Genomic DNA, 11061 nt, shown 5'->3' on the forward strand with positions numbered 1-11061 from the left:
CTCACCAGAGGCTCTGGTGCTCGGAGGCCTGAGGCCTGGCAGGACTCCCCTGTGGCACACAGGACACCCTGGCAGTGCCCCTTGCACAGGTGGCTGCCTGAGCACCCGGGCACAGCCTTCTGCTGGGCTTTCCTCATCCCTGCAGAGACTGGTCTGCAACCTACCAGGACCCCCCTGAGCCACTCAAGCCTGCAGGTGTAGTACCCTGTGACACAGGTAAGCCGTGGCAGCAGCACCTGGTGAGAATCCACCCTCCTCACTCTCTAGCTGGGGAGTCCAGAAGTCCCCCCTGGGGTTCTCCTGATCGCTGGGTCCCACGTCCCTCAGTGCCCCTCACCACCTCTGACCTCTTCCCTCACTCACTGGGCCTTTATTGACCTTGCTTGTTGGGCTTCTCTTTTTTCCTGTGAGGTTTTTTTTTTTTTTTTGCATTTATAGTGTTGATTTTTTCAAATGTCACAAATTTCCCAGATACTCCTCGTTGTACCCCATCTAGTTACGTTTCTCCTTCTATTTAACAGACTCCTTAGGAGGCTCCTGGTTTCAGCCAGGTCTTAGCATTTAAGTGGAAGTCATCACTTAGAACATGGATCTAATAAGGTTGTAAATATGCAAAGAGAGGGAGGTGGAAATACACAGAGCAGAAGGGGAAGAGGAGGGGCGGGGAGGAGAGCAGGAGGGCAGGGGGAGAGGGAGGAAGCCATCAGTAATTCTTGAGGGGTGCAGACTCTCTGGTGCCCATGGACCACCTGGTTTTCCAATTGGTTGGGTATTTCATATTCATATTGTCACGACCCCCTTGCCCGCAAGGAAGACGCGACTCAGGAATCTTCTTTCAGCAGTTTATTCAGGCCCTTGATATTCTTCTAATGATTCTTTTACTACCCGGAATAATAATTGGATGCCCCTCCCAGCCTTAATAAAGCACCTCGAACCCCAATGCAAAGCTGCCACGTGTACCCTTCTCACAGGGTGCTAGAAAATGACACGCCAACTTTCTCTGATAAGGAGCTGGGAACACGCCAACTCTCTTTGATATGGAGTTGTCCTTCACAGACCACAGCGGAGCCAGTGCCATCATGTAATGGCGACCACAGTCCGCAGGAACGGCTCACCACAGCTCCCCCTTTTTGTTTCACTAAGACAATACAGGCGAGAGTAGAGGTCCTATCCCACTGTGCAGAAGTGGCTGCATAGTATGGTCCAGCCCTAGGGGGCGCCTTCCCCAGATCTGACACCATATCAGCCGACGCCTTTTTTCGTGGGGCGGGGCGGAGACACGTCAAACCCGCATGCAATAGGACATGCTCCCCTTGAGGTCCCTCTTCTCAATGGATCACTCAAGTGCAGTGCCTTGCCTCGCATCCTGTATCGTGACGATGGTGAGTAAGAGGGAATAGCTGAGGTTGAACTGTGGCCATGCAGAGGTACAACTACAAACAAGTTGGCAGCACCCTGAAAGAAAGGCACGGACTTTAAAGTGATAGAGAAAGACCAGTGTGGAAACCCTTCTGCGTGCAATGGCAACAAGACCCGCAGAGTGCAAAGGCTTTCCAGCACTAAGAGAAAGACAAAAGAAGGACATGTCGTACCCAGTGCAATGTTATAATAACTTGGGGTGCAACGACCATGTCAAAGGCACTAGTGTAGAAACCCATCTGCGTGCAATGGTAGCAAGACCGGCAGAGTGCAAGGGCTTTCTGACACTAAGAGAATAACGAGGAAAGACATGTCAATCCCAGTGCAATGTTATAATAACTTGGGGTGCAATGACCATGTCAAAAGTTTAGTGCTTAAGATGCGCAAGCCAGACCTGTGGCGAGTTGCCAGTTTCTAAAGTAGCAAGAGCTTGTATGATCATAGCCTTATCTTGAGCACTACGAGCCTTAAGGCGACAGAGAAACCACAAACAGAGGAACATACCAAAACAACACAGTGCACCAAAAATGCCTACTCCCACCCACTCCTTAAAAAAGGAAAAAGCAGAAGATATCCAATTGGTGAATTGACCCAGAGTCACGGGATCGACACGGGTACTATTCAAGACAGCTATCTGGGTTAGTTGAGACTGGATCATGTCTTTCGCTTCCATGGACCAATTTTCGGCCAGATATCCACCAATGATGTGGGAAGCATTTCTGGAATCATTAAATCTGACAGAGGTTATACATAAATGTGCACGTTGGTCAATGCAGCCTAAAAGTACTAGGTCAGCCAATTCTTCTACCTGAGCTTGAAGAAAATCTATTCTCTGGTTGGTAGCTAAAATCCCTGACAAAATATGTTGATTAATCGCATTTTGTGATTCAAGTATAGTGGACGTTTGTTGAACAACTTGATTAATAGTGGCAGCAGTTTGTACTTGACTGGCCATGGCTACTCCGGCCGTAACTGCTGCAGCAGCAGATGCCGCCACGGCTGTCACTATAGCTGTCGTGATTCCAAAATCTCTGCGGACTCTAAGTAGCTCTACAATAGGAAATTTATCTGGATCCGCAGTGACTGGTATTGGGACAAAAGTTGGAATTTTCATAATTACTGCTACAGTCCAAGAACCATTCCAACACTCAGATAAGAAACAGGTAGTATTAGAACAATCCAGCATCCCCGACGAGGTGTGATTAGCTAAAAGGAACAAGAACGGGGATTGGATACAGACCATTGCAGGAGGCAATGTGGCATAATGTAACAGAGAGTTGAACGAAACAGATGTAAGCCTATTACCTCGTTCACTCTCCTTAGTAGTGCCAGAAACATTAGCCAGCCAACTTTTGGCTCCTAGTAATTGAGCCAATGCGGAAATATCGGCTGAAGCCCCCTTCTCATTGGAAATGAGCCATTGAAACCAGGACCAACCTGTTCCTGCAGAGGAGTTGGCATTGTTGTTAAAGTTATAAACATATCTCTTCAGAGGGGGGGAAAAGGAGAAACCTTTAGCAACTTGATGTTTCTCCCAAGAATGATCCTGACAAGGTGTAAATGTTGGGGGAAAACCAAAATTAGGGGTACAGTAAGGAGAGGCCTTGAAATGAGTGGCATAGCAAGTACTATTAGAAGAAGGAGGCATTGGGATCAATACCTCGGAGATAATAGCTAAAGTAGTTATGTTTAAAACAGAGCTAGTTGCGGGGGTCCCTGAGCCTGATTGCTTCCCTGAAACTACTTGGCTCAATACAGCACTGAGAATACTCCCTGAGACTCGACTGGACCGCAATGGGTCCTCCCATTTAGTCAAATTTTTGGTCTTAAGGCTAATACAATTAGTGTTCCCAAGGCTGAAACAAAAAACTCCTGTGAGATTAACTTGAGACTGATTAAAAATATTTTCCATGTCCCCTCTAGGAGAGGTACAAGGAGCAGACATCTCACATGAGGTAGAAAAAAGAGTGGGGAGGACACTAGAATTACTATGAACTGGCATTGGCATTGGCCATGCCCGTGCCACTGCCCACCACTGCATTGGTGCCATCTGTACCGTTGGCACCAGCATCAGAGCCAGAGCACTCATCAGAATGAAGCTCCTCATCATGGGGCTGTTGTGGCACCTCCTGCTGCTGGTTAGTAGATCTCGAGACTCTTCTTGTCAGGCGTTCAGGGATCCACAGCGGCTCCGTGCGATCCTGGGGAAAAACACATACAGATCCTCGTGCCCATGTCAGCACGGGGTCAGGGCCGTTCCATTGGCCCGTAAGAACATCCTTCCACTTAACATAGCCAGTCACAGAGGGCTGAGGGGACACATGTCTATCGGCCGCAGAGCGGCCATGAATATCCAAATTCAAAAAATTAATGGTAAAAAGAGCTAAGGACAGGCGTTCTTTAGGAGTGTGGTCAACTCCTATTCCCCCTTTTTGTTTTTCTAAGGTTTCTTTTAAGGTGCGGTGGGCACGTTCAACAATGTCTTGCCCTTGAGGATTGTAAGGCAACCCATGAGCAAGTTGTACTCCCATAGTAGAACAAAAAGATGTAAACTGTCTGTCAGTATAAGCAGGTCCATTATCAGTCGTAAGGGATGTAGGTGCACCCCATGTTGCCCATGCCTCTAAGCAATGAGTAATAACATTACGTGCCTTTTCTCCCGATAAAGCAGAAGCATGAATAATTCCAGAGTATGTGTCAATAGAAACATGTACATATTTGAGGTTACCAAAGTCAGGCACGTGAGTTACGTCCATTTGTCAGACGACCAATGGCTTCAATCCTCGTGGGTTTACACCATAAGTAGGAGGATGAAGAAATGTGACACAATGGGGACATTGTAATACTATCTGACGAGCATCTGCTCTTGAGATGGAAAAACGTCTGCGCAGTGTCATAGCATTGACATGAAAGTTGTGGTGAAACAATTTAGCTTCTTCTAAGGAGGAGGCCAAGCATACCAACTGGCTTCTAGTTGCCGAGTCAGCACAGGCATTACCCTGTGATAACGGGCCAGGAAGAGAGGTGTGAGCCCGAATGTGCATTGGATAGAAGGGGGCAGTACGGCTACGGATAAGCTGTTGAAGCTGATTAAAGTAAGCAGACACAGCATGGGTGTCACTAATAGCTCCTACAGCCTCCAGAATTTTGAGCGCCTGCACCACATAGATGGAGTCCGAAATGAGATTGAAAGTAAAAGAACACTGTTTAAAAACTTCAATGACAATTTGTAGTTCTACCCATTGTGGATTCCCAGGAGTAAATTGATGCTGGACAGGGGGAGAGTCATTAATCACATAAGCTCCCATTCCAGACTTAGAGCCATCAGTAAAAATGTTAACAGCCCCCGGAATTGGAGTGGGTGAAGTTACTTTAGGGAAAATGATAGGATGCTCTTTAACAAAATGGACTAATGGATGAGAAGGGTAATGATTATCAATATCCCCTTGAAACGAGCAACATAGAATGGCCCAGTTGTCTAGAGTAGCACACAAAACATTAATCTGAACTTTAGAATAGGGTATGATAAGAGAAGAAGGTGCTTGTCCAAAAAATTGAATGCTCTGTTGAATCCCTCTAAGTGCTAACGCTGCAACAGCATCAGGATAGTATTCTAAAGATTTTCCTGGGGATACATGTGGGTGGATCCATAGTAAAGGCCCATCTTGCCACAGTACTCCAGTAGGCTGCCGCATAGTGGCAAGCACACATAACTGGAAAGGTTTATCACTCTGGAGCCTGCATAGAGTAGCATGTTGTATAGCTTCTTCTACTTTTATAAGGGCCGCTCTGGCCTCTTTAGTGAGGGTACGAGGGGAAGTAAGATCTGGATCACCCTTAAGAATAGCATACAAAGGCTGGAGCACGATATTAGGAATATGTAAATAACCTCTTATCCAATTAATATCTCCCAACAGTTTTTGAAAATCATTTAAAGTTTGGAGATCTTGAGTTCTTATAGTAACCTTTTGTGGTTTTAATATGTCATATCCAATCATCGCTCCCAAATACTGAATAGAATCCCCTGTTTGAACCTTCTCAGGTGCAATATGTAATCCATACTGAGCTAACAACTTCACCAAGTCTTTATAGGCCTCATAAACTGACTGTTCTAATTTGGCTGCCAATAATACATCATCCATATAATGAATAATCTTAATGGAAGGATATTGTTGTCTAAGAGGTGCGAGTGCCTTCCCTACATACATCTGGCAAATCGTAGGACTGTTAGACATTCCCTGTGGTAAAACAACCCACTCAAACCTTTGATCTGGTTCCTCGTGATTACACGAGGGAAGGGTGAAGGCAAAACGCTGTGAGTCTTTAGGATGCAAAGGAATAGAAAAGAAACAGTCTTTAATGTCAATAGCAATGATATGCCAGCCCTGAGGAACAGAGGAAAGCAGCGGCAGCCTGAAACACCCCCACCATACGGAGGCGGATCGGGAGGCCGCCCGTTCTTGAGCCCTTGCTTATCTCTGTTCCCTCTACCTAAACTCCCTAACTGCCGGGACAGCGTTTTTATCTCCTCCTCCTCAGCGTCTTCTGCCTCTGACCCACTTTCGCATGGGGGCGTGCGCAGCACACTGAGATCTGGATACAGTCTCCTCCCGTTCTCCGCGCCCCGCACACTCCCCTCTTCCTGAGACACTTCGCTCTCTGTTGTTTCTGATTTTTCCTCATGTAATTGTTCTAAAACCTCTTGCCCTTTAACAAGCGCTTCTTGGCATCGGCCATCCGTAAGACAACTACGGACCATCTTCCAGAGGGGTATCACCCCGCCCTCTAGCATGCCCTGCTCACGAGCAAAGTCAAGGTCTTTGCCTAATTTATCCCAGCTGGGTGTAGTGAGGCTGCCTGAAAATGCAAACCACGGTGCAGCTGTATCTACCCTCTGTAAAAATTTCTCTAAGGTACTGCGTTTCACCTCCAGTCCCTTGGAACGTAAAAGGCCATCGAGGGCTAGAAGGAGTGGACTTGAAGTCACAGCACCCATAACGCAACACAAGAAAACACAGAAATCGAAAGTGAAAGTACACAAAACAAAACGAACATACACAGAAAACAAAACAAAAATACAGAGTGCAATTGCTATGAGATGTAACGCCCTCTCTTTTTACAGAGGAGCAGGTACCTTTTAATGCTCCCTCTTTATGTATAGAGGAGCCTCCGCTTTTTAACAGCGGGTCCCACCTTACCTGGGACTTACCGGCGCGCCTCCCTGACTGCTGAAAGTTCTGGTTCCTGGGTGTTTCTTTGTTTCTTTTCTCCCGGGTCTCGGCACCACTTGTCACGACCCCCTTGCCCGCAAGGAAGACGCGACTCAGGAATCTTCTTTCAGCAGTTTATTCAGGCCCTTGATATTCTTCTAATGATTCTTTTACTACCCGGAATAATAATTGGATGCCCCTCCCAGCCTTAATAAAGCACCTCGAACCCCAATGCAAAGCTGCCACGTGTACCCTTCTCACAGGGTGCTAGAAAATGACACGCCAACTTTCTCTGATAAGGAGCTGGGAACACGCCAACTCTCTTTGATATGGAGTTGTCCTTCACAGACCACAGCGGAGCCAGCGCCATCATGTAATGGCGACCACAGTCCGCAGGAACGGCTCACCACACATATGACGGTAGAGTACAGGTCACATAGGTGCTGGTATCGAAACCTCTGTACAGTTAAGGGGGTAATTGGATTCTTTTCATTTCTCAAAAATTTAAATGCTTTTTTCATTTATATCATCTTCCATCATAATGCTATGAAGATTATTTGCTAAAATATTTTCCAAACTGTCTCTTAAAGAACGAACATTTCCACATTATTTTGGTCATCTGCATGTCTTCTTTGAAAAGCTATCTACCAGGAACTTTGCCCATTTTTAAATGGTGTTATCTGCTTTCTGTGCAGTTGAGTGCAGCTCCTTTCCCGGCTTTGGTGTTAGCCCACTATACGGTCTGCACACACTTTATCCCACTCTGTGGCGTCTTTTCAGAATCTTGGTTGTTCTCTTTGACAGAAGGAACTTTTTCATGTGATGTGGTCTCCTAACATTCATTTGGATTTTGTGGCCTGTGCTTTTAGAGTCATTGCTTTACAATCATTGCCAAAGAGCTTCCCCTTGTTTGTTAAGAGAGCTGAATGCCTCACATTTGACACTTCAATCCATTCAGCGTTGTCTTTATGGTGGTGTTGGGTAACATTCAACTGTCCTTTGCCATGTGGCAATCTAGTTGTCCCAACTCTGTTTACTGAAGAGGGAGGGAGAGGAGGTAAGATTCCCTGGGGCCCACAGTGAATTCCCTGAAAATGGTGCCCACAGAGATCCTCTCTGAGCCCAGAGCCCAGTGATGATGGCTGCTCCCAGGACTCCCCCAGGACCTGCAGACTTTCCCTTGGAGAAAGACCATTTCCTGTGCTTCCTCTGCTTCCCACTGACCTGAAATCCAGGTCCTATGTCCCATCAACCCTCAGCTCCTTCAACCTGCATGTGCTCCTGCTGGTCCTCCTGCTGTGTGAGCTGCTGCTCAGGCCTGCTGTGGACCACAGGGCATCCAAGGAGCACAAGGGGCTCTGCAGGGCTGGCCAGTGCTCTGGGGAGCTGCCTGCCCACAGTGTACCTCTCACCCGCGCGACTCCCAGCTGGGACCCGGTCCAGCAGCCTGTCTGCACCTGGAGCCTGGGAGGCTTCAGAAAGAGCCTGGATGAGTGTGAGGCAAGGTGTGCTCTGTGCACAGGAGGGAGGGGAATTTGAAGGAGAAGCCTGGAGAGCTCTCTGGGCCAGTCATTTCCTGACTCTGTGGGGGAGACAGGAACCACCCCTCCCACACAGAGGAAGTTGAAACAGCTCCCTAGACCCACAGGCTCTGTTTTCCTGTTTTAAATCCTCTGTTTTTTTGTTTTGTTTTGTTTTTTCAGATTCCCTTGCGAGTGAGATCCTGCAGTGCTTGTGGTTCTGTGTCTGACTAATTTTACTTCACATGATGTCCTCCAGGTCCATCTGTCAGGTCCATGGCGGTAACTTAGGACCAAAGCACCAAGCGCACATGCAGCTGAAAGAAACATCAATCAGGCACCAAGGAAACCCCCTGTCAATCAGCAGGGTCTCCTGGCCAATCCTGGGTCTCAGCCAGTTCTCCCGACCAACTCCAGTGGGACAAGGGACTCTAAAAACCCCTTTTCCTGCTGCAAGTCCTCCCTTCCTGCCCTAAGCCCCACAAAATTCCAGCCTGGTGCAGCCCCCACATGGTTTCTACTCAGACCCTCTTCTTATCTGCTCTGTGGGTCTGGCAGAGTTCCGCCTGGGAGTGGAGGCTCAATAGAGCCTAGTTCAGTGACCTTTTAAATCTGCCTCCGTTTTGGATGCTGCCATTGTCTGACCTTACACCATCCATGTCACAAACAGTGTACTCACCATGAAGAAATGGTAAGTTAGAGCTGGGGAAGGTCCTGTGTTGGACCTGCTGGTCTGGCTCTGAGAGGCCCTGAGTTGCATTTCTGGGACCACAACAAACAAGAACAGTAAACAAACAAACAAACAAAAAACCCCAAAACAAAAAACAAAAACCCCCAAAACTTCATGTGACACAAATGCTAATTACTCTGTATCAATACTTAATGTGTACATTAGTCACAACTCATAAATGTGTACAAACGTTTTGTGTTGATCAAAAAATTTAAAATACACTATAAATTAGGGAATCCCGAGTATCGGTGACTGTTGCGGGTGTACTCAGAGGGTGGAGGTGGTGGTGTGGTGGCTTCCTATCACTTTGGTCCTCAGGCTCCTCTGACCACTCACTCTCTGGGAGCTTCTGTTTAGCTCCAAGCTCTTCTGCCAGGTCCCAGCAGGCCCAAGTGAGCTGCGATCCCCTTCATTTCCCAGGGTCAGAACGTGGCTCTGAGCCTTTTGGTGCTCATGATGGAAAATGTGAAGCATGCATTCAGAGCCAGCAGCCTAGTGCACGACGAGGACCAGAATCCAGCCCTCAGCCTCAGCCGGGACATGTGGACGGCCCCTTCATCTGTCCCCTCTCCTCTCCCACCACATGGAACACTTTAAACACTTTGGTTCATCATTTTATTCCACTAGTAAATACTTCAAGATGCATTGCCAATAAATAATACTACAAAACAACCACTAGGCCTATACCACACCCACAGTGATACCAGTTCTCTACTAACATCTAGTACCCAGCAGGTCTCCATTACTTGTTCAAATTTTCTGATTATCTCATAATTGATTGCTTATAATTTACTTGAAATGACACCCCAACAAGATACAATACTGTATTTCTTAGGTGTCTTGTTATCTATGAAACTCTCATTCCCCTTTTAAATATCTCATGCCATTGAAATTCTTAAGAAATCGGACACTTCTACAATTGAACCTTCTACATTTAAATGTTAGCCATTTCTGTGAGGGTGTTAAACCTGCTCTTATTCATCGTATTTCCTGTAATTTCACTAGAGTTATCGGTTTCAGTGTGTGCTCTGCCTTCAGCCAGGTACAGATGTAAAGGACATTAAGGCTTCATGAAATGGGTCATCAAATTATCATCAACAGGACTGCGGCAGGTCAGGGTGCTGTAGGGAGACATGAGAATCTTGGGATAGATTTCACAGCAAGATAGAATTCAGAGCAAAGCTGTGTATGCTGCAGAAGATAATTCCCAGAGCTCACAGAAGGCTTGCTGTTCCAGCTGGAGAGGTGTGTGCAGAGTGGATCTTCAGAGGTGTAGAGTTCAGCTGCTGGGCTGGGAAGGTGGGCCAGACCAAACCGACTGACAGAGCCACATCAAGCAGAGATCATGAATCCATACTTTATCCTGAGAGGGCAGGACTGATCCAGGGTTTGCTAGGTGGGCCAACTGAAACTGCTGGGAAAATCCAGTTTCCCCAAGACTATTTATTGAAGAGGGAGAGGAGGAAAGAGTCCCTGGAGCCCACAGTGAATTCCCTGGAAGAGGGGCCCACAGAGATCCTCTCTGAGCCCAGAGCCCAGTGATGATGGCTGCCCCCAGGACTCCCCCAGGACCTGCAGACTTTCCCTTGGAGAAAGGCCATTCCTGTGCCTCTTCTGCTTCCCACTGAAGCACACTATAATAAGTGCAGTTGGAATGTCAGAGCCCTTTAGTGGATCCTAGAGGGAGCTACCCAGACCTCGGGGACTGGAATGGGTAGATGACTTACCATGTAAATTCTTGTCCCTTCAATTAGTGGGTCCACAGGACAGGCCTTTCAGCACAGCTGTGACACTGCACAAGGAGAGCCCAACCTCAAGAGGGGTGCTGTGGCCCATCTCCCCCAATGAAATTGAATGGAATCCCTCAGCACAGTGGGACCATTGTCCCCAGAGGCCAGGGACAAACGTGGGACTCACCGTGGAGAAGGTGGGTGTGTTGTGCTGATGCCTGGTCCTCAGAACAGCCTGACTCACAGGCATGTCTGGCAATAATGACTGGATCATGGTGTCTGGATTCTGCAGAACTCAAGTAGACAGGGGTTCTTAAATTCTGAGATCAGAACCAACCAACACAGGCATTGAATAGAATATATGGGCTATAGCAATCACATTTCTGATGAGACCACTTTGGAAAATAGTAGAAGGGTTTTACTTATTATATAAGTTTACAGAAAAAAATCTT

At 47.2% G+C, this 11061-nt stretch overlaps 1 long non-coding RNA gene across 1 annotated transcript; it reads right to left on the reverse strand.

Annotated features, from left to right (window-relative positions):
- Positions 1-828: 828 nt before the first annotated feature.
- Positions 829-7028, reverse strand: LOC144366401 (uncharacterized). The gene is made up of 2 exons (XR_013425507.1): positions 6618-7028; positions 829-3620 (listed from the first exon to the last, which is right to left on the reverse strand). It is a non-coding gene; the product is annotated as an uncharacterized LOC144366401 (long non-coding RNA).
- Between the last annotated feature and the right edge of the window lie 4033 nt (positions 7029-11061).

Source organism: Ictidomys tridecemlineatus, chromosome 8 (genome assembly GCF_052094955.1).
Source record: "Ictidomys tridecemlineatus isolate mIctTri1 chromosome 8, mIctTri1.hap1, whole genome shotgun sequence".
NCBI lineage: Eukaryota > Metazoa > Chordata > Mammalia > Rodentia > Sciuridae > Ictidomys > Ictidomys tridecemlineatus.